The sequence below is a fragment of the Aquarana catesbeiana genome, linkage group LG08 (genome assembly GCF_042186555.1).
Source record: "Aquarana catesbeiana isolate 2022-GZ linkage group LG08, ASM4218655v1, whole genome shotgun sequence".
Classification (NCBI taxonomy): Eukaryota; Metazoa; Chordata; class Amphibia; order Anura; family Ranidae; genus Aquarana; species Aquarana catesbeiana.
In genome coordinates this window covers 230,879,002-230,899,228 of record NC_133331.1, presented here as the reverse complement: position 1 = coordinate 230,899,228, position 20,227 = coordinate 230,879,002, and the positions used below count along the sequence as shown (strand labels likewise).

Here is a 20,227-nt window from a genome sequence, read left to right as displayed (position 1 = left end):
TTTCATCTATCCATTGATGGATGGAAAACGGACAGCAATTCATTTCTATGGGTAAACTGATGAAGACAAATGATCAATGTTTACATCCACTCAATTCCACATTTTTAAATGGAACAGGTCTCTGACTCATAACGGACACTGAAGTTGCTAGTGACACAAATACAGTGATAATACTCTGCACTGACACTGTACTAATGACACTGGCTGGGAAGGGGTTAACATCTAGGGGCAATCAAGGGGTTAACTGTGTAACGAACAATGTTTTTACTTTTTGATCTGGCTGTTTTTTTCTCTCTGCTTTTCAGGGAGCAGAAATGGCCAGATCGCTGTTCCTATGCACACTGTGTGTTTGTAAGAACTCTGTGTGTGATTGGACACAGCCGATCAGCTGATTTCAACCATAAGCATTGGCTGAACTCTACTGCCAAACTCACAGTCTGCTGTCAGTGCTCATGGTTTTTAAGGACGCTGATGGATATAAAAATGGATGTAAACTGAACTGAAAATGGATGTATGAACTGATACAAATTCAATCAGTGTTTTCTATACATAAGGGCTCTTTCTGGTCTGCCTATCAGTTTTTCAGATGGACCTGATCAGACCCTACAGTCTCCTCTTTGGAGCAGCGAGTGTCAACGAACATGTGTCCGTTGGCATCGGCCAACATTAGATTTGATCCTATCCGCTAAAAACAGACAGATGGGGATCCATCTGGCAGATTGGATCCGACCGCCTACAGAGGAGAGTGGGCTGCGTCTGTGTCCGCTCTGCATAAACAGAGTAGACACGGACCAACCATCTACCTGCTCCATCAAGGAAAAAAGAATCCGCTCCAGGTGTGTGCAATGACCCTATTGGAACCAATTAGGAGTGCTAGCCCTGGCCTGCCTCCGTGGAATACTTAGAAAAAGAAGAAATGGCTGCACATCCAAAGGTTCCAAAATAGCGTACCTTTATTAAAAATCACCAGGATACACCAGGGACACCAGATATTTAGTCACGTAGAAGCATTTCATACATCCAACCTGTGCTTAATCATTACCAAACATCCACCTGCTCAGCAGGGATCAGAGGATAGATTCCCAGCTGAGCAGGCAGACTTCAATGGAGTCTGCCCGTGTGCAAAGGACATGAATGTGAATGGATGAAACCCGCATGAAAGGGGAAGCTCTATTTTTCTGGACTCCCTCATACATTACTGGATATTTAAAATGAACACATGTTCATTTCACTTTGCACTTTAGTAAATTACTCTATTTGAGTGGTGTAATATGTTCCTGTTATAATAATCAAGACTGTCATTTAGTCTATTAGGAAAATCACCACCAACCAGAAGTAGAAGAGGCAAGGAATGCAGTGCGTGGGGCAAAACCATGGCAATGTTTTCAGTATGCTTGTCTTCCCCATAGCAATAAGCATTTAATTTGAAAAATACTTTGTCACAACCTGATATTGACAAAAATGGCCTTTAAAATCTAGACTAAACAAGACTCAGATGAAACTTGTTGAAGTGACTTTTTTGCGTGTGACCTCTTCATAACCTTATTTACAAAGTCAAAGAAAACAGGATTCGGTTGGCCAAATTTCCTGCTTGTCAACATCCAGATTCAAACCTGTTATTTCTGCATGTTGCCAAGGTGAGAAACTCAGCTATTTAAATTGATCGTAGTGCAAATGTGGTCCTTTGGGAAAATGTGCCTTTTGGGAACGATGAATACTTTACCACAGTTATAAAGTAAATTCATCCTGAAGATTTTCTGGCCTATTTGTCAGTTGATGCAAAATTTTCTGCCGTTTCCCAACTGTCTTGGGGTAATATTGCTTTCTATAAAGTGTACTCTTTATATAACCTGGTGAATGTATTTACCAATAAAAGTACATAATGTGGTGATGTGAAGATCCACTGTGTATAAGCTGATCTTGTGTTTTTAGACATTATCACATGGAGAGTTATACTTTCTTTATTTGTTTATCTATTACCTTGCCTTATTTTTACTATTTTGTTAAAGCACAGGTGTCAAACTGGCGGCTCTCCAGCTGTTGCAGAACTAACAAATCCCATGAGGCATTGCAAGGCTGACAGTCACAAGCGTTCTTCTAGAACGCTTAGTCTACAACTGTCTTAGCTCCTACCTCAATGAAAATAACCTTCTTGACCCCTTACAGTCTGGCTTTCGCTCGATGCACTCCACGGAAACTGCCTTACTAAAACTCACTAACGATTTACTAACTGCTAAAACCAACAGCCAGTACTCCATACTCCTACTACTTGACCTCTCTGCGGCCTTTGATACTGTTGACCACCCGCTCCTTCTCAATAAACTACATTCCCTAGGCCTCCGAGATTCTGCTCTATCCTGGTTCTCTGACTATTTATCACAGCGCTCCTTCAGTGTCACCTACAACTCTGTCTCCTCCTCTCCATTGCCCCTTTCTATGGGGGTCCCCCAAGGCTCGGTTCTTGGACCCCTTCTCTTTTCTATCTACACCTCCTCCCTTGGTCACTTAATAACTGCCCACGGCTTCCAATACCACTTATACGCTGATGACACCCAAATCTATCTGTTTACTCCTCACCTCACTCCTTCAGTCTCCTCTCGCATTACTAACTGACATATCAGCATTGATGTCGCACCACTTCCTTAAACTAAATCTCTCTAAAACTGAGCTATTAATATTCCCCCCCGCCCGTGCCCCCCTCCATGACTTTTCCATCAAAATCAACAATGCAACCATCAGTCCCTCCCCTCACGCCAGGGTACTAGGTGTAATCCTAGACTCTGACTTGTCATTTCAGCCTCAAATCCAATCGTTGTCAAAAGTTTGTTGAATTCACCACCGTAACATCTCTAAAATTCACCCTTTTTTAACAAATGAAACCACCAAGCTCCTCATTCACACCCTTGTTATCTCTCGCCTTGACTATTGCAACTCCCTTCTCATTGGCTTACCTCTCTATAGGCTATCCCCTCTTCAGTCTATCATGAATGCTGCTGCCAGACTTATCCACCTTACCAACCGCTCAGTGTCTGCCAACCCTCTACTTCAATCCCTACACTGGCTCCCAATCACCCAGCGAATTAAATTCAAAATTCTAACCACAACATACAAAGCCATTCACAACTCTGCCCCAAGCTACATCACTAATCTTGTCTCCAAATATCACCCAAATCGACCTCTCCGCTCTTCTCAAGACCTCCTGCTTTCAAGCTCTCTCATCTCCTCCTCCCATGCTCGTCTCCAGGATTTCTCCAGAGCCTCTCCCATCCTCTGGAACTCGCTACCTCCATCTATCCGGCTATCCCCTACTCTTGCTACCTTCAGGCGATCCCTGAAAACTCATCTCTTCAGGAAAGCCTATCACGTCTCCAACTAATCTCCTACCACTTCCACCAGCTCATTCCCCACAGTTACAAGCTTTTGTACCACCTGCCCCACCCTATTAGATTGTAAGCTCTTCTGAGCAGGGCCCTCTTAATCCTATTGTATTGTATTGTATTATAACTGTATTGTCTCCCTTTTATATTGTAAAGCGCTGCGTAAACTGTTGGCGCTATATAAATCCTGAATAATAATAATAATAATGACTCCCAAAAGCAGAGGCATGTATTCATTAGTTAAAGAATGTTAGATCAAGTGTGAATCTGAGATTTGAAAAATCACAGATATTCCCCTGTATAGTGTCAAGAGAAGATAAACAATGGTGTTTTCTTTTTTATCATGTTACTATCTTTAAGGGTCGGTTCACACATGGGCAACACGACTTTAACGCGACTTTGTACCGCGACTTCAACGCGGCTTCAGCGCGACTTTGGCACGACTTCGGCAAATTACGAGGCGACTTCAAGTCGCCTCCATGACCGGCGACTTCGCTGGCGGCCCCCCCACCGTACCAGGCCGCATGCCCTCAACATGGGGGGTGCTTTGGGGCATGGGGGGCGCAGTGTGCGCCCCCCCCAAAGCACCTTGTCCCCATGTTGATGAGGACAAGGGCCTCTTCCCGACAACCCTGGCCGTTGGTTGTCGGGGTCTGCGGGCGGGGGGCTTATCGGAATCTGGGAGCCCCCTTTAATAAGGGGGCCCCCAGATCCCGGCCCCCCACCCTATGTGAATGAGTATGGGGTACATGGTACCCCTACCCATTCACCTAGGGAAAAAAGCGTCAATAAAACAAACAGTACACAGGTTTTTAAAATAATTTATTAGGCAGCTCCGGGATCTTCTTCCGACTTCGGGGGTCCTCTTCCGACTTCGGGGGTCTCTCCGCCGTCTCCTCCCGGTGTCCGCATCTTCTGCCGGCTCCTCCGCTATCTTCTGCAGCTCAATTGCTAGCGGTGGTCCGGACTTCTGCCTTCTTCTTTTCTTCCAGAGATGTTGACACGACGCTCTCTCCAGCTGGAATGGTCTCTGAACGCTCCGCAACGGACTTATATAGGCGGTGACCCCGCCCCCTTATGAGGTCACTGTCCCAGGGCATGCTGGGGCTGTGCCGTCATAAAGGGGCGTGGTCATCACCCGGTGACCACGCCTCCTAAAACGTCACAGACCCAGCATGCCCAGGGACTGTGACGGCATAAGGGGGCGGGGTCACCGCCTATATAAGTCCCTTGCAGAGCGCACAGAAACCATTCTGGCTGGGGAGAGCGTCGTGTCAACATCTCTGGAAGAGAAGAGGGAAGAAGATGATCCAGAGGTCCGGACCACCGCTGGCAAAAGAGCGCCAGAAGATAGCGGTGGAGCCGGCAGAAGATGCGGACACCGGGAGAAGACGCCGGAGAGACCCCCGGAGTCGGAAGAAGATCCCGGAGCTGCCTAATAAATTATTTTAAATACCTGTGTACTGTGTTTTTTATTGACGCTTTTTTCCCTAGGTGAATGGGTAGGGGTACCATGTACCCCATACCTATTCACATAGGGTGGGGGGCCGGGATCTGGGGGCCCCCTTATTAAAGGGGGCTCCCAGATTCCGATAAGCCCCCCGCCCGCAGACCCCGACAACCAACGGCCAGGGTTGTCGGGAAGAGGCCCTTGTCCTCATCAACATGGGGACAAGGTGCTTTGGGGTGGGGGGGGCCGCAGCGCGCCCCCCTCCCCCAAGGCACCAAACCCCCCATGTTGAGGGCATGCGGCCTGGTACGGTTCAGGAGGGGGGGGGGGCGCTCGCTCGTCCCCACCCCCACCCCCATTCCTGTCCGGCCGGGCTGCGTGCTCGGATAAGGGTCTGGTATGGATTGGGGGGGACCCCCCACGCCGTTTTTTCGGCGTAGGGGGTTCTCCTCAAGGTCCATACCAGACCCAAGGGCCTGGTATGCCCCTGGAGGGGGAACCCATGCCGGATTTTTATTTAAAATTTGGCGCGGAGTTCCCCTCAAGATCATTTGAGCACGCCGCATGCCGAAGTCGGATCATGCGAGACGGCGATCCGACTTTGATCCGACTTCAATGATAGTCAATAGGCTGAAGTCGGATCAAAGTCGGATCAAAGTAGTACAGGGAGTACGCTCTGAAGTCGGAGCGACTTCAGTAGTGTCTATTAAGACGCTAGCGTTAACTCCCATTGAAACTATTTCTGGAGCGACTTGGGGCGACTTGAGGACGTACAAGTCGGATCCCAAGTCGCCCCAGTGTGAACCGAGCCTCAGGGAAAACCAAGTTGAATATTTTAAACATTAAATTATATCTAAAACAGAGAACAAAAACGTACTTTATGGCAGCAGCCCTTAGATGTCAATCTAATATAATTATTATAGTTATAATTTCTGCATGTACAGATAAAATGCCTGTTGATCCTGCCAGAAATCATGGGTCCTTGTAACTTTCTGTGCTCTGAACTTTAATCTCAAACAATATTATTAGTCCTGCTTGTCTTTGACCCATAAAACACCTCCACCCGTGTTTGTAGTCTAACTCAGAAGTGCAACCTAGGGTGACAATGCTACTAATTTTTGGATAAAGTATAGTACATGAGTAAATGTCAAAATGTGCCCTGTGCTACTTAACAGAAAAGCTGCAAACACTACAATCAGACAAATTGAGTGGATAATGGGAATATTAAGTGCAGCGCTAATCCATAATATGTGTAAATATTAGAAAATTGTGCAAGTATGCAAACAGTAATTATAACACATTTACTGTGCAAAATAAAATAAAGTGCTAGGTGCAAACAGCAATACATGAATATAAATACAATTCATAAATTGAAATCACTAAATGGCATTGTGAATAAATAACCCATAAGGGAAAAAAAACTGTCCAAACAGGTGAAGCGTTTAGGTAAAAATCAATGTTGATATTGAAGATATATTCAACCTCGGTAGGATAGGCCACCATCCGGTAAGAAATCACCATAGATTGTGAATACTACCAATGAAAATAAATTTGATACGCTTACCACACTTAGTGGACCCAATGCCAGTGGCACGGAGTCAAACAGGCATGGAATTGGGAACGTGGTCACTCTCAGGAAACAACATGTGAGGTCACCTTCCTTTCAACGTTGTTACTGGACCCAATCATGGACTCCACCATTCGTAAAAGAAAAATGCTGCCACATAGTGTAAACCATCAACTATGGGTTTTATTTTAAAAGGTAGAACACTTACATCAATGATGATATAAACAGGTGAGATAAGGTATGTGATCACAAATACATCCAAGAAGCGCAGTAACATGGAGCTAGTTTATTCTACCCAGCTAGTTCAGTACATGAGTATTATCACCCTGGCCCAAGAATTGGTAGTGAAAAAAAAATGGAACACTGCCTAAAAAAAAAAAAGAAACCTAATATATGCACTACATCTAAGGACTGTTAAGCTGCAATATACTGTATTCGATTTTAGTTCTTGGGTTTAGGTACACATTTAACCTTCTATTGAGCGTAATAGAGGTGTTGACCACAAGAGGGCGACTTTTGTTCAAGAATGAGATTTGACAGCAGCCAGATCCCATGCTTCACATTCTGTTTGTAAACCTTTGCAGCATTCTCAGTGGTTTCTTTGCTATGCTCTTTTCCTCTTTGACCACATATTAAAGGCTTGGCTATTCTACAATTAAAGTAGTATTAGACCTCAAAACAAAAATGTGCGATGCGATTTGAGCCATACATTTTGTATGACTCAAATTGCATCATGTCTGCACCAAAATGGTGCAGTACCCTTATTTTCTCAACTTGAATCGCATCGCATTGGGTGTTCAAACCAATATGATGCGATTCTGGCAATCGCACTGCATTTTGCAATCTGTTTTGGGATTTCGTTAATCTAACAATGATCGCATGGACGCCGTGCGATTGCTATGCACTGTGATGTGATGTGGGGAAACGCAGCAAATCTTGTGCATTTCCCACATCACATCGGTGTGAACCAGAGCTCATATGGACTTGACTAACAAGTGAAATCAGAACGTCAGCTGATACTTTATAAGCAATTATAGAAACTTTTTTTGCTTTGGGGGTAAAAGTTTTATATAAACTAATAAAGGCTGATCATTGTAGACACCCATGTCAGTGTTAAAGTGATTGCAAAATTATCTTTTTAATTAAAATAGGCTCCTCTTCTTCTTCGAGTGCCCCCATAGCAAGCCACGCTGTGTGCGTCTATTGACACGCACAGTGTGGCTCAGCCTTGTCCCCCGTTCCCTTCTCACTGGAATTGACTGACAGTAGCAGGAGCCAATGCTGCTATTAGCCAAGCCTGTAAATGCAGGAAGAGAGAGCAGAGCAGGGCTGCTGGTGGGGGCAGTGTGGATCGAGAGTGGTGTCAGGTAAGTGTTTTGGGGGTAAGCACAAATAGTGGAAAGTTGTTTTACCTTGTTTCTACCTTAATGCATAGAATGCACTACAGGAAAAAACCTTATGCCTTTAGAACCACTTAAAATTATTTGTCTCAACCCTCTAATTGCTACCTTGTCTGGACAACCTGGTCTGTTGAAAAACAACCCACTGACTGGATCACCAGATGAAAATAAAGGAGACTAGCTTAAAAAAGAAAACAAATGCAGCCACCGCATCTAAGAATTGGTAAGCTGCAATTTTATTCATTTTTGTTTTTGTGTTTAATACCACTTTAAGCCAGGGGACAAATGAAAAGAGGTAGTTGGCACAGACTTTACTATACAAGTGTAAAGCAAATATAATAAGTTTAATAGCAACTTGTAACTCATTAACGTAATTTTATTAGTACACAAGAATGTACCAAGGTTGTTCACAGCAGCCAGCCTGTCTCTATTTAAGATTTTATAAAGAGCAAGTGATAAAGCCTGATAAAGTGTACAGTATGGGAATATAATATATATTTTAAAAATACTTTACTTTAAAAATGTTATAAAAACATGTTATGGGCAAGAGAGGGATCAAGAGGCACCACGTCCCTAGATAATATCTAAAAAGTAAGGAATAGGTTTTTGGGATTTTTAATGTGCCAAATATCAACAATGCACAATCTATTAAAAAATAACAATTTGATTTAATACTTCCTTAAAAATATTCAAATTGTCTAAAAATATTTAAACCACATATGTCATCATTGGAGTTATGCATAAATTGCGCATAAATGTTATCACAAATATGTTACTTTTAGAGAATATCTCTACATGTTTCGCCTTTTATACAGCTTCTTCAGGGGAATATGTTATAACATACAGTATCTCACAAAAGTGAGTATACCCCTCACATTTTTGTAAATATTTTATTCTATCTTTTTATGTGACAGCACTAAAAAAATTACACTTTGCAACAATGTAAAGTAGTGAGTGTACAGCTTGTATAACAGTGTAAATTTGCTGTCCCCTCACAATAACTCAACACAGCCATTAATGTCTAAACCACTGGAAACAAAAGTGAGTATACCCCTCAGTAAAAATGTCCGAATTGGGCCCAAAGTATCAATATTTTGTGTGGCCACCATTATTTTTCAGCACTGCCTTAACCCTCTTGGGTATGGAGTTCACCAGAGCTTCACAGGTTGCCACTGGAGTCCTCTTCCTCTCCTCCATGACGACAACACGGAGCTGGTGGATGTTAGAGACCTTGTGCTCTTCCACCTTCTATTTGAGGATGCCCCACAGATGCTCAATAGGATTTAGGTCTGGACACATGCTTGGGCCAGTACATCCCCTTTACCCTCAGCTTCTTTAGCAAGGCAGTAGTCGTCTTGGATGTGTGTTTGGGGTCATTATCATGTTGGAATACTGCCCTGCGGCCCAGTCTTCGAAGGGAGGGGATCATGCTCTGCTTCAGTATTTCACAGTACATGTTGGCATTCATGGTTCCCTCAATGAACTGTAGCTCCCCAGTGCTGGCAGCACTCATGTAGCCCCAGACCATGACACTCCCACCACCATGCTTGACTGTAGGCAAGACACACTTGTCTTTGTACTCCTCACCTGGTTGCCGCCCCACACGCTTGATATCATTTGAACCAAATAAGTTTATCTTGGTCTCATCAGACCACAAGACATGGTTCCAGTAATCCATGTCCTTAGTCTGCTTGTCTTCAGCAAACTGTTTGTGGGCTTTCTTGTGCGTCATCTTTAGAAGAGGCTTCCTTCCTCGATGACAGCCATGCAAACCAATTTGATGCACCGTGTTGCCTATGGTCTAAGCACTGAGAGGCTGACCCCCCCACCCCTTCAACCTCTGAAGCAATAATGGCAGCACTCATACGTCTATTTCCCAAAGACAACCTCTGGATATGACGCTGAGCACGTGCACTCAACTTTTTTGGTCGACCATGGTGAGGCTTGTTCTGAGTGGAACCTGTCCTGTTAAACCGCTGTATGGTCTTTGCCACCGTGCTGCAGCTCAGTTTCAGGGTCTTGGCAATCTTCTTATAGCCTAGGCCATCTTTATATAGAGCAACAATTCTTTTTTTCTGATTCTCAGAGAGTTCTTTGCCATGAGGTGCCATGTTGAACTTCCAGTGACCAGTATGAGAGAATGAGAGTGATAACACCAAATTTAACAAACCTGCTCACCTTCACACGTGAGACCTTGTAACACTAAGAAGTCACATGACACTGGGGAGGGAAAATGCCTAATTTTGCCCAATTTGGATATTTTCACTTGGAGGTGTACTCACTTTTGTTGCCAGCAGTTTAGACATTAATGGCTGTTGAGTTATTTTGAAGGGACAGCAAATGTACACCGTTATACAAGCTGTACACTCACTACTTTACGTTGTAGCAAAGTGTAATTTCTTCAGTGTTGTCACATGAAAAGATATAATGAAATATTTACAAAAAATGTGAGGGGTGTACCCACTTTTGTGAGATACTGTACAAGTTGCATCAAGAGCACTAATAAAACTTTACAAGTGCACTAGCAAAGTTAGTGCAAAAACAGCAAGTCTTTGTACAAATTTAGATGTGATTGTAGCCGTATTAGTGCAATTGTGATAGAGAAAATTGAGTACTGTCCGTGATACTTTTTTTAACATACAATTTTTCAGGACAAGCTTTTGGAGTATGTCCCCTTCTTCAAAGTCCAGGCAGTACTGATTCACAATTTTTTTAGCAGAATGTTAAAAAAAAACAATCCCAGCCAATCCCAGTCATTAGTACAGTGACAGTGCATATTTGTAGCACTGCCACTGGTAATGTCAGCTAGTGTCAAATTGCTCGCCGCATTATTGCAATCTACAAAAAGACTAAAAAAAATCCAGTATATATATATTGGATATATTGTATAGCCGAAAGTAAAAAAATATGTTTTTTGAATTTTTGGTCTTTTTTTGTTTATCCACTTCAGATCCGCGCTATAGCCGAATGACGGCTACAGCGCGGACCTGCTTTGCTGGGACTACGTCGATTGATGTCGTCCCATGCACAAGCGCCCTGCCGCCCCCTGCAGGGCGCGCGCGGCTTGCTCTGTGATCAGCGAGTCTATGAGACTTGCCTGATCACAGATCGGAGTAAGGGGTTGATCCCGACCCCTTCCACGTGATCAGCTGTCAGCCAATGACAGCTGATCATGTGATGTCAACAGAACCGGTAATCGGCTATTTTTTCTCCTCGCCGGCGGCCGTGAGAGGGACATCAGTCCTGATCACAGCGAGCTGCTGCAGATCCTCAGTGCCCACCTGTGCCCCCTGCCAGTGCCACCTAGCAATAGGCAGCAGTGCCGCCTACCAGTGCCCACCAGCGCCACCTATCAGTGCCTACAGTGCCACCCATCAGTGCCCACAGTGCCACCCATCAGTGCCCACAGTGCCACCCATCAGTGCCCACAATCAGTGCCTCAACAACAGTGCTGCACATCAGTGCCACCTATCAGTGCCCATCAGTGTCACCTACCAGTGCTCATAAGTGCCCATCAGTACCGCCCATCAGTGCCGCCCATCAGTGCCCATCAGTCCCGCTATCAGTGCCACCTATCAGTGGTACCTATCAGTGCCCATCAGTGCCACCCATCAGGGCCCATTAGTGGCCATCAGTGCCGCCTTATCTGTGCCCATCAGTACCGCCTTATCTGTCCCCATCAGTGCCGCTTTATCTGTGCCTATCAGTGCCGCCTTAACTGTGCCTATCAGTGCCGCCTTAACTGTGCCTATCCGTGCCCATCAGTGCAGCCTATCAGTGCCGCCTCATCAGTGCATATCAATGAAGGAGAAAAATTACCTGTTTGCAAAATTTTATAACAAACTATGAAACATGATTTTTTTTTTTTTTTAATTTTCCAGGTTTTTTTGTTTGTTTAGCAAAAAATAAAAATCCCAGCTGTGATTAAATACCACCAAAAGAAAGCTCTATTTGTGGGGAAAAAATGATAAAAATTCATTTGGGTACAGTATTGTATGACCGCGCAATTGTCATTCAAAGTGCGTCAGTGCTAAAAGCTGAAAATTGGTCTCTGCAGGAGGGGGGTTTAAGTGCCCAGTAAGCAAGTGGTTAAAGCGCAAAAAATAAAAAACCCAGTGATAATCAAGTACCACCAAAAGAAAGCTCTATTTGCGTAAAAAAATGATATAAATTTAATTTGGGTACAGCGTTGCATGACCGCGCAACTACCAGTTAAAGTTGCGCAGTGCGGAATAGCAAAAAATGCCCTGTTCATGAAGGGGGTAAAATCTTCACGCTTAAATGGATAAGCAAAAAATTTGGAAGCTCTTTAAAGTGGAACTAAACCCACCTATCCTCTACAGCCAAGGAAGCTTCCATCTTAGGTTCTGTTTGATCTGCAGTTGCCATGTGATAGTTATGACACCAACCATTTGATGGCTTGACAGTTTAGTTGAGAGAACAGGCAACTGTGACAGTTATCATTCATGACATGCCTTGAATGCAACTGTTTTGGAAAACATTTCAATTGTTGAGTTCAGTTCTGTTTTAAATACCCATCAGTGTTACCCCCTTATCTCCCATAGCTTCCGCAGTTGGTTGTTTAACCACTTCCCATTCCTATGATGTACAGTACCCGTACATCCTAGGGAACAAGTTACATAGTTACATAGTTAGTCAGGTTGAGAAAAGACTCAAGTCCATCTAGTTCAAACAAATAAATAAATAATATTATACAATCCCATATACCCAATCCTATACCCACAGTTGATCCAGAGGAAGGTGAAAAACCCCAGCAAAACATGATCCAATTTGCTACAGCAGGGAAAAAAATTCCTTCCTGATCCCCCGAGAGGCAATCGGATTTTCCCTGGATCAACTTTACCTATAAGTGTTAGTACCCAATTATATTATGTACATTTAGAAAAGAATCCAGGGCTTTTTTAAAGCAATCTACTGAGCTGGCCATAACCACCTCTGGCGGGAGTCTATTCCACATTTTCACAGCTCTTACTGTGTAGAAACCTTTCCGTATTTGGAGATGAAATTTCTTTTCCTGTAGACGTAAAGAGTGCCCCTGTGTCCTCTGTGTTGACCGTAAAGTGAATAACTCTACACCAAGTTCACTATATGGACTCCTTATATACTGTTGTGCTGAAAAGTTTGCATACCGTGGCAGAAACTGTGACATTTTGATCATGCCAAAGAATCTGCCTTTTATTTAAGGATAGCAATCCAATGAAGCCATTTATTATCACATAGTTTTTGGATCCTTTTTAAATCATAATGATAACAGAAATCACCCAAATGGCCCTGATAAAAAGTTTACATACCCTGCAATGTTTGGCCTTGGTACAGACACAGAAGGTGGCACACAGGTTAAAATGGCAATTAAAAGGTTAATTTTCCACAATTGTGGCTTTTTAAATCACAATTAGTGTTTGTGTATAAATAGTCAATGAGTTTGTTAGCTCTCACATAGATGCACTAAGCAGGCTAGACACTGAGCCATGAGGAGGTAGAAAAGAACAGTCAAAAGACCTGTGTAACAAGGTAATGAAACTTTACAAAGATGGAAAAGGATATAAAAAGATATCCAAAGCCTTGAATATGCCAGTCAGTACTGTTTAGTCACTTAATAAGAAGTGGAGGATTTGGGAATCTCTTGATACCAAGCCAAAGTCAGGCAGATCAAGAACATGCATTCCTTTCCCTCCTCTGTAATGAACAAAGCCAGATGTCGCATGTACAGTATGTCACAAAAAAGAGTACACCCCTCGTATTTTTGTAAATATTTTATTATATCTTTTCATGTGACAACACTGAAAAAATGATACTGTGCTACAATGTAAAGTAGTGAGTGTACAGCTTGTATAACAGTGTAAATTTGCTGTCCCCTCAAAATAACTCAACACACAGTCATTATTGTCTAAACCACTGGCACCAAAAGTGAGTACACCCCTAAGTAAAAATGTCCAAATTGGGCCAATTACCAATTTTCAATCCCCGGTGTCATGTGACCCGTTAGTGTTACAAGGTCTCAGGTGTGAATGGAGAGCAGGTGTGTTAAATTTGGTGTTATGGCTCTCACTCTCTCATACTGGTCACTGGAAGTTCAACATGGCAGGCACCTCATGGCAAAGAACTCTGAGGATCTGAGAAAAAGAATTGTTGCTCTACATAAAGATGGCCTAAACAATAAAAAGATTGCCAAGATCCTGAAACTGAGCTGCAGAACGGTGGCCAAGACCATACAGCGGTTTAACAGGACAGGTTCCACTCAGAACAGGCCTTGCCATGGTTGACCAAAGAAGTTGAGTGCACATGCTCAGCGTCATATTCAGAGGTTGTCTTTGGGAAATAGACGTATGAGTGCTGTCAGCATTGCTATAGAAGTTGAAGGGGTGGGGGTCCTCCTGTCAGTGCTCAGATCATACGCTGCACACTGCATCAAATTGGTCTGCATGGCCTCTTCTAAAGATGATGCACAAGAAAGCCTGCAAACAGTTTGCTGAAGACAAGCAGACTAAGGACATGGATTACTGGAACCATGTCCTGTGGTCTGATGAGACCAAGATAAACGTATTTGGTTCAGATGGTATCAAGTGTGTGTGCGGCAACCAGGTGAGGAGTACAAAGACAAGTGTGTATTGCCTACGATCAAGCATAGTGGTGGGAGTGTCACGGTCTGGGGCTGCGGGAGTGCTGCTGGCACTGGGGAGCTACAGTTCATTGAGGGAACCATGAATGCCAACATGTACTGTGACATACTGAAGCAGAGCATGATCCCCTCCCTTCAGAGACTGGGCCGCAGGGCAGTATTCCCACATGATAACAACCCCAAACATACCTCCAAGATGACCACTGTCTTGCTAAAGAAGCTCAGAGTAAAGCATCTGTGGGGCATCCTCAAACGGAAGGTGGAGGAGCGTAAGTTCTCTGACATCCACCAGCTCTGTGATGTCATCATGGAGGAGTGGAAGAGGACTCCAGTGGCAACCTGTGAAGCTCTGGTGAACTCCATGCCCAAGAGGGTTAAGGCAGTGCTGGAAAATAATGGTGGTCACACAAAATATTGACACTTTGGGTCCAATTTGTACATTTTCACTTAGGGGTGTACTTATTTTTGTTGCCAGCGGTTTAGACATTAATGGCTGTGTATTGAGTTATTTTGAGGGGACAGCAAATTTACACTGTTATACAAGCTGTACACTCACTACTTTACATTGTAGCAAAGTGTCATTTCTTCAGTGTTGTCACATGAAAAGATATAATAAAATATATACAAAAATGTGAGGGGTGTACTCACTTTTGTGAGATACTGTATTACGTCACTTCCAGTTTCAGTTATTTGTTTGTTTGCTAATCGTCACTGGCTAGGCAAGCCAGTACAACAAGATCAGTTTGATCAGATGCTTTTGAGGGCAGAGGAGAGATCGGGGGTCTAATAGACCCCAGGTTTCTTGCTAAAGAGTACCTGTCACTTCCCATGCTATCATATGGGATGTTGTTCATCCTTTGTGATAGCAATAAGGCTGATAAAAATAAAATAGAGACAGTGTAAAAAAAATAAAATAAATGTAAATAAAAAAAATAATAAAATGGACAAATAAAAAGTAATGCCGCGTACACACGGTCGGACTTTTCGTCTACAAAAGTCCAACGGACGCCGACGGACTAAAGCTGGCTGGTAATCCGATCGTGTGTGGGCTTCTCCGGACTTTCAGCAGACTTTTTCAGCCTCAAATCCGACGGACTTTAGATTTGAAACATGCTTCAAATCTTTACGTCGTAACTACGACGGACCCCGAAATCCGCTCGTCTGTGTGCTAGTCCGACGGACAAAAACCCATGCTAGGGCAGCTATTGGCTACTGGCTATGAACTTCCTTATTTTAGTCCGGTGTACGTCATCACGTACGAATCCGTCGGACTTTTGTGTGGTCGTGTGTAGGCAAGTCCGTTCGTTAGAAAGTCTGCTGCAAGTCCGCCGAAAGTCCGCCGGAAGTCTGTCGGACAGGCTGTCGGACTTTTGTAGACGAAAAGTCCGACCGTGTGTGCGCGGCATATGAGGTGGGTTGAACGAAAAAATTAACCGACAGATCCCTGCATCCACACAAGTGATGTGGATGCAGGGATCTTCCCCTTTGCGCTATTGTACTCTGACAGCCGGGACTCCACCCCCCCAATAAGAATATACTAATTAGCGCTGCAGCCATTGGCCTCAAGCGCTGATCATATACTGGTTTTCCAGCAGGACCATTTGACAGAAGCCTGTCATTAGAATGACTTCTGTTAGATAGCAGTACACGCAGAGCGACATTCGGCCAGTTCCTGCTTAAAGCGGACTGTAATGTTTGTGCAGAAACACTTTGACCCTTAACCCCCTTCTCCTGATGCATGCTGGGGGAGGAGCTGTACCAGGAAGTCAGTCATGAGTGTGTGTGGGCCTGGCAGCAGCCGCATGATACTTAGAGGGAGACCTGTTGTATTACGACTCCTACATGTAAGAATGTACATCGCTTTCTGAGTAGGTAATAAACCTTTCCCTGGTTAACCACTTAAGCCCCGGACCATTTGGCTGGCCAAAGACCAGAGCACTTTTTGAGATTCGGCACTGCGTCGCTTTAACTGACAATTGCGCGGTTGTGCGATGTGGCTCCCACACAAAATTGATGTCCTTTTTTTCCTACAAATAGAGCTTTATTTTGGTGGTATTTGATCATCTCTGCGGTTTTTATATTTTGCACTATAAACAAAAAAATAGCAACAATTTTGAAAAAAACGCATTTTTTTTTACTTTTTGCTATAATAAATATCCACCAAAAATATCTATAAAAATTTTTTTTTCCTCAGTTTAGGCCGATATGTAGTGTTCTACATATTTTTGGTAAAAAAATCACAGTAAGCGTTTATTGATTGGTTTGTGCAAAAGTTATAGCGTCTACAAAATAGGGGATAGTTCTATGGCATTTTTATTGATATTTTTTTTTATTAGTAATGGCGGTGATCAGGGATTTTTATCGTGACTGCGACATTATGGTGGACACATCGGACACTTTTGGTGCGATTTTGGGACCATTCCCATTTATACAGCGATCAGTGGAATTAAAAATGCATTGATTACTCTGTAAATGTGACTGGCATTGAAGGGGTTAACCACTAGGTTGCACTGTAGGGGTTAAGTGTGTCCTAGGGAGTGATTCTAACTGTGGGGGGGAGGGGCTGTGTGTGACACTACACAGATCACCACTCCCGATTACAGGGAGCTGTGATCAGTGAAAGTGTCATTAGGCAGAACAGGGTGATGCTTGTTTACATTAGCATCTCCCCGTTCTTCCTCACTGTGAGATGATTGCGGGTATCCCCAAGGACATCGAGTCCGCGGGACCCGCGATCACGGTCGCGGAGTTTCCGGCGGGCGCAGCTGCCTCTTAAAGGGCCACGTACAGGTACGTTAATCTGCCTGTACGTGCCCTTCTGTCGTAGTATATCTGCATAAGGCGGTCGGGAAGCCGTTAAGAAGTGCATCCAGCCTGTGTGTAACTTGCTGAGCGGATACAGGCAGCATTTCTAGTATAACACGGACCTTCTGTCATTTTTTCAACTTTCCATCTATTAAATCTTCTGACCTTGTTGTTTTAACTTTGGATAGTAAAACATTTTTTTTCTGACAGTAAATACCTTTTATAGCCCACTTCCTGTTTCTTGTCAGGTAATTAACCTTAGGCTTATGACATCATGCACAGTTCTCGCTATCTTTCCTGTGAGAGTTTTATTCCATGGTTCCTTTAGGGATAAGGAAGCGTGGATATCTCTCTCCCTTCCACTTCATGCCAATACATATTCTACCCTCAGCGTACATATACTTCCCATTACATCTGTATTTAATACACGACTGGTAAACAATTAATCCCTATCAAATCTTTCACTCTGTGAGATGGAAAGTACATGCGGTTACTTTGCTAATTTAGGCTATCATTAGCCACTCAGCAACATACATTTGATTCAACCCAAGTACTGATATATATATACTTTGTTCCTCTATGACCATAATATCTAGGAGGTCAAGGCATGGGAGTTCCATCCAATTAAATGCTTTTTACTCCACCTGATTTATCTATATGTACCTATCTGGCTTGTAGACCACACATATACCGAAACTCCTGATGAAGCTCAAAAACAGAGCGAAACATGTTGAGTGGTATTGATTGAGTGGTTATTTTTGCTACTTTGTTAAAGCTCACTATGGTTATTGTGAAATGTGTTTTTAATGAATGAAATTTTTTTTGCTACTATATATCAAATAAACTAATGTTTTTATATGGATAGATTTTGCATACATATTTCTTGACTTGAACCATTTAAGATTCTCGCACCTTAAAAGTCCCTGGGGCAAGTGTTGCTCCATTTCCCTCTTTCTTGTCTATTTGTGAAATAGAGTTCATATGCATACTAAAAGAAAAAAACTATATACACATTAATTACTTTATAAATATTATAAAGTTAGAAAAATTAGGAAAATAACACCCAGACCTGAAAATGTTTGTTGGAAAAAATACAGCTTTTTTAGCTTCATGTTAATAAAACAGTTCTGCCTCTTTAAAAAAAAATAAAAAAATAAAGAGGAGTTAAAATGACGAGATGGTTGAAATTTCAAAATCTTCTGTCTGATTTAACACTGTGCCTGTTGTTATTTGAAAAGCGATGTCACTGAATAACATTAGCTGTAGCTGAATAGTTATAATGGTGATGCTTCTACTTAACAATTGAAGATCATGTCATTTCCTTGTGTGTTATGTGCCTTAGCCTGGCTGCAGAGGCTCATAGTTTGCTCATTGAGAGATTGATTTGTTGCATGTTTTCTTTTAAGTGTTGAAAGGTTTTGTTCCCTGAAACACTATTATCTGTAAGTTCCATTGTGCTTTAATATTAATGTTATCTGTGTCTATAGGCCATAGAAAGCAGTGTAGCATATAGCCTGTAAGTGAACGCAGTTTGGATTACAAGGAGTTAATTTGTGTTGCACTTGTTTCTAGAACTTCCCATTTTCTGCTGGAATAGGAGAAATCTGCAGATTTGTTTGAGGAAGATACTGCCTTGTCCAGACTGACTGCATAAGAAGAAGATCGTGATTCATTACAGCTAAAAGAGGTGAGCACCGTTTTTCAGTGCATGTCTGCTATTTGCGTATTCCTTCTCCAGGAAAATAAAATGTAATGCTTGACCATTGAGATACCCTGATAAAAATGTTTGATCGTTTAGCAATAATGACTATAAGCCACATCTGCTGATGCAGTGTTTTTTTCAACTTTTATTTACCTTGATTCACTGTTGCAAAATGATGTGATTGCTGGCTTTAGTAATTACATATGTGTTACAGGAATCACTTGCATAATTTTTAGTTACTGGTAGTTTAATATTTACAAAATGCAAATTTTTAGTAATTAAACAGCTTGAAGTCAATCACCTTTCATGCAGCTAATATCTAAGTAGAACTGCACCCTTGTAATATTTCAGGTTTGGCAAACATATCTTTAATAGAGATAAGCTTTGGGCATCCTCCGAACTCTCACTTTTCCTTTTTTTCTTTCTGCGGCCCACAGCTCACAGAAGGCCTGCAGCTCATTGTGGGAGTTTAGAGATGAACTCAGACTTTAAACTCCCACTTTATTGTACCAGGTCACCTCACAGCTTCTGTGAGCCCACAGCTCATTGGAGTAAAAAAGCGGAAATTCGGATTGGAGATGAGTTCAGAGGACACCCCAGCTCATCTCCATTAAAAATAGTAGATGAGCTTCAGCATCCTCCAAACTCATCTCTAACCTGACTTCTAATTAGTTTACGCCAAAGCAAGTAAAGTGCATACGGCCCTTTTTTACAAAGCAGTGCACCGCAATGAATAGTGTGCTTCAGTGAGGGTGTGATTTGCAACATGCAGTAGCAGGTACTGTGCTTTACCGCAATGAGTAAGAGTGAATGGGCCTTTAGTAATAGCAGATAAAGACCTGGGTGACAACTGCCTTGTGCAACACGTTTTGGGCTGATTAGCGTGGACCCCTATTCAGCTCTCAATGGCTTCTTCTATTTGTGAACCTGCTTCATAACTACAGATTCACGTCCCTTAGTAATGACATGACCAGATTCCACTAGAAAATGCATTCCATGCTACTTTGTGCTGTAGATCTTTACAGCACAGATTTGCAGGCTTTTTGTGTGTACTAAAAGTGCAGGCATACTGTGCAGCGGCATTTGTAGCCTGTAGTCCACATCAAGAGCTATCATCATAGAGCGACAATGCTGCTCCTGCTGGCAGGTTCACCAGGTACAAAATAAAGGAAAAGAGAGCATATGGAAAAACAGCCACCACAAACAAAGAGGGCTATGCTAGCACATATTACATTTTAGTTATTCGGTTTATGACAAATTTAACTAATTTTATATGCTTGTACAGT

General features: G+C 42.8%; 1 protein-coding gene across 13 annotated transcripts in view; it reads left to right on the top strand.

Moving 5' to 3' along the window:
- Nucleotides 1-20,227, top strand: part of RASSF4 (Ras association domain family member 4) — a 683,776-nt gene that overhangs the window by 34,658 nt on the left and 628,891 nt on the right. For 9 of the 13 annotated variants that reach the window (XM_073596936.1, XM_073596950.1, XM_073596935.1 and 6 more), the window contains one exon: nucleotides 18,812-18,926. The gene's annotated coding sequence lies outside the window, so the exon portion shown is untranslated. Of the gene's footprint in view, nucleotides 1-18,368; nucleotides 18,522-18,542; nucleotides 18,682-18,811; nucleotides 18,927-20,227 lie in introns of those variants that run through there. The other 4 variants (XM_073596941.1, XM_073596939.1, XM_073596940.1 and 1 more) reach the window with 2 other exon arrangements.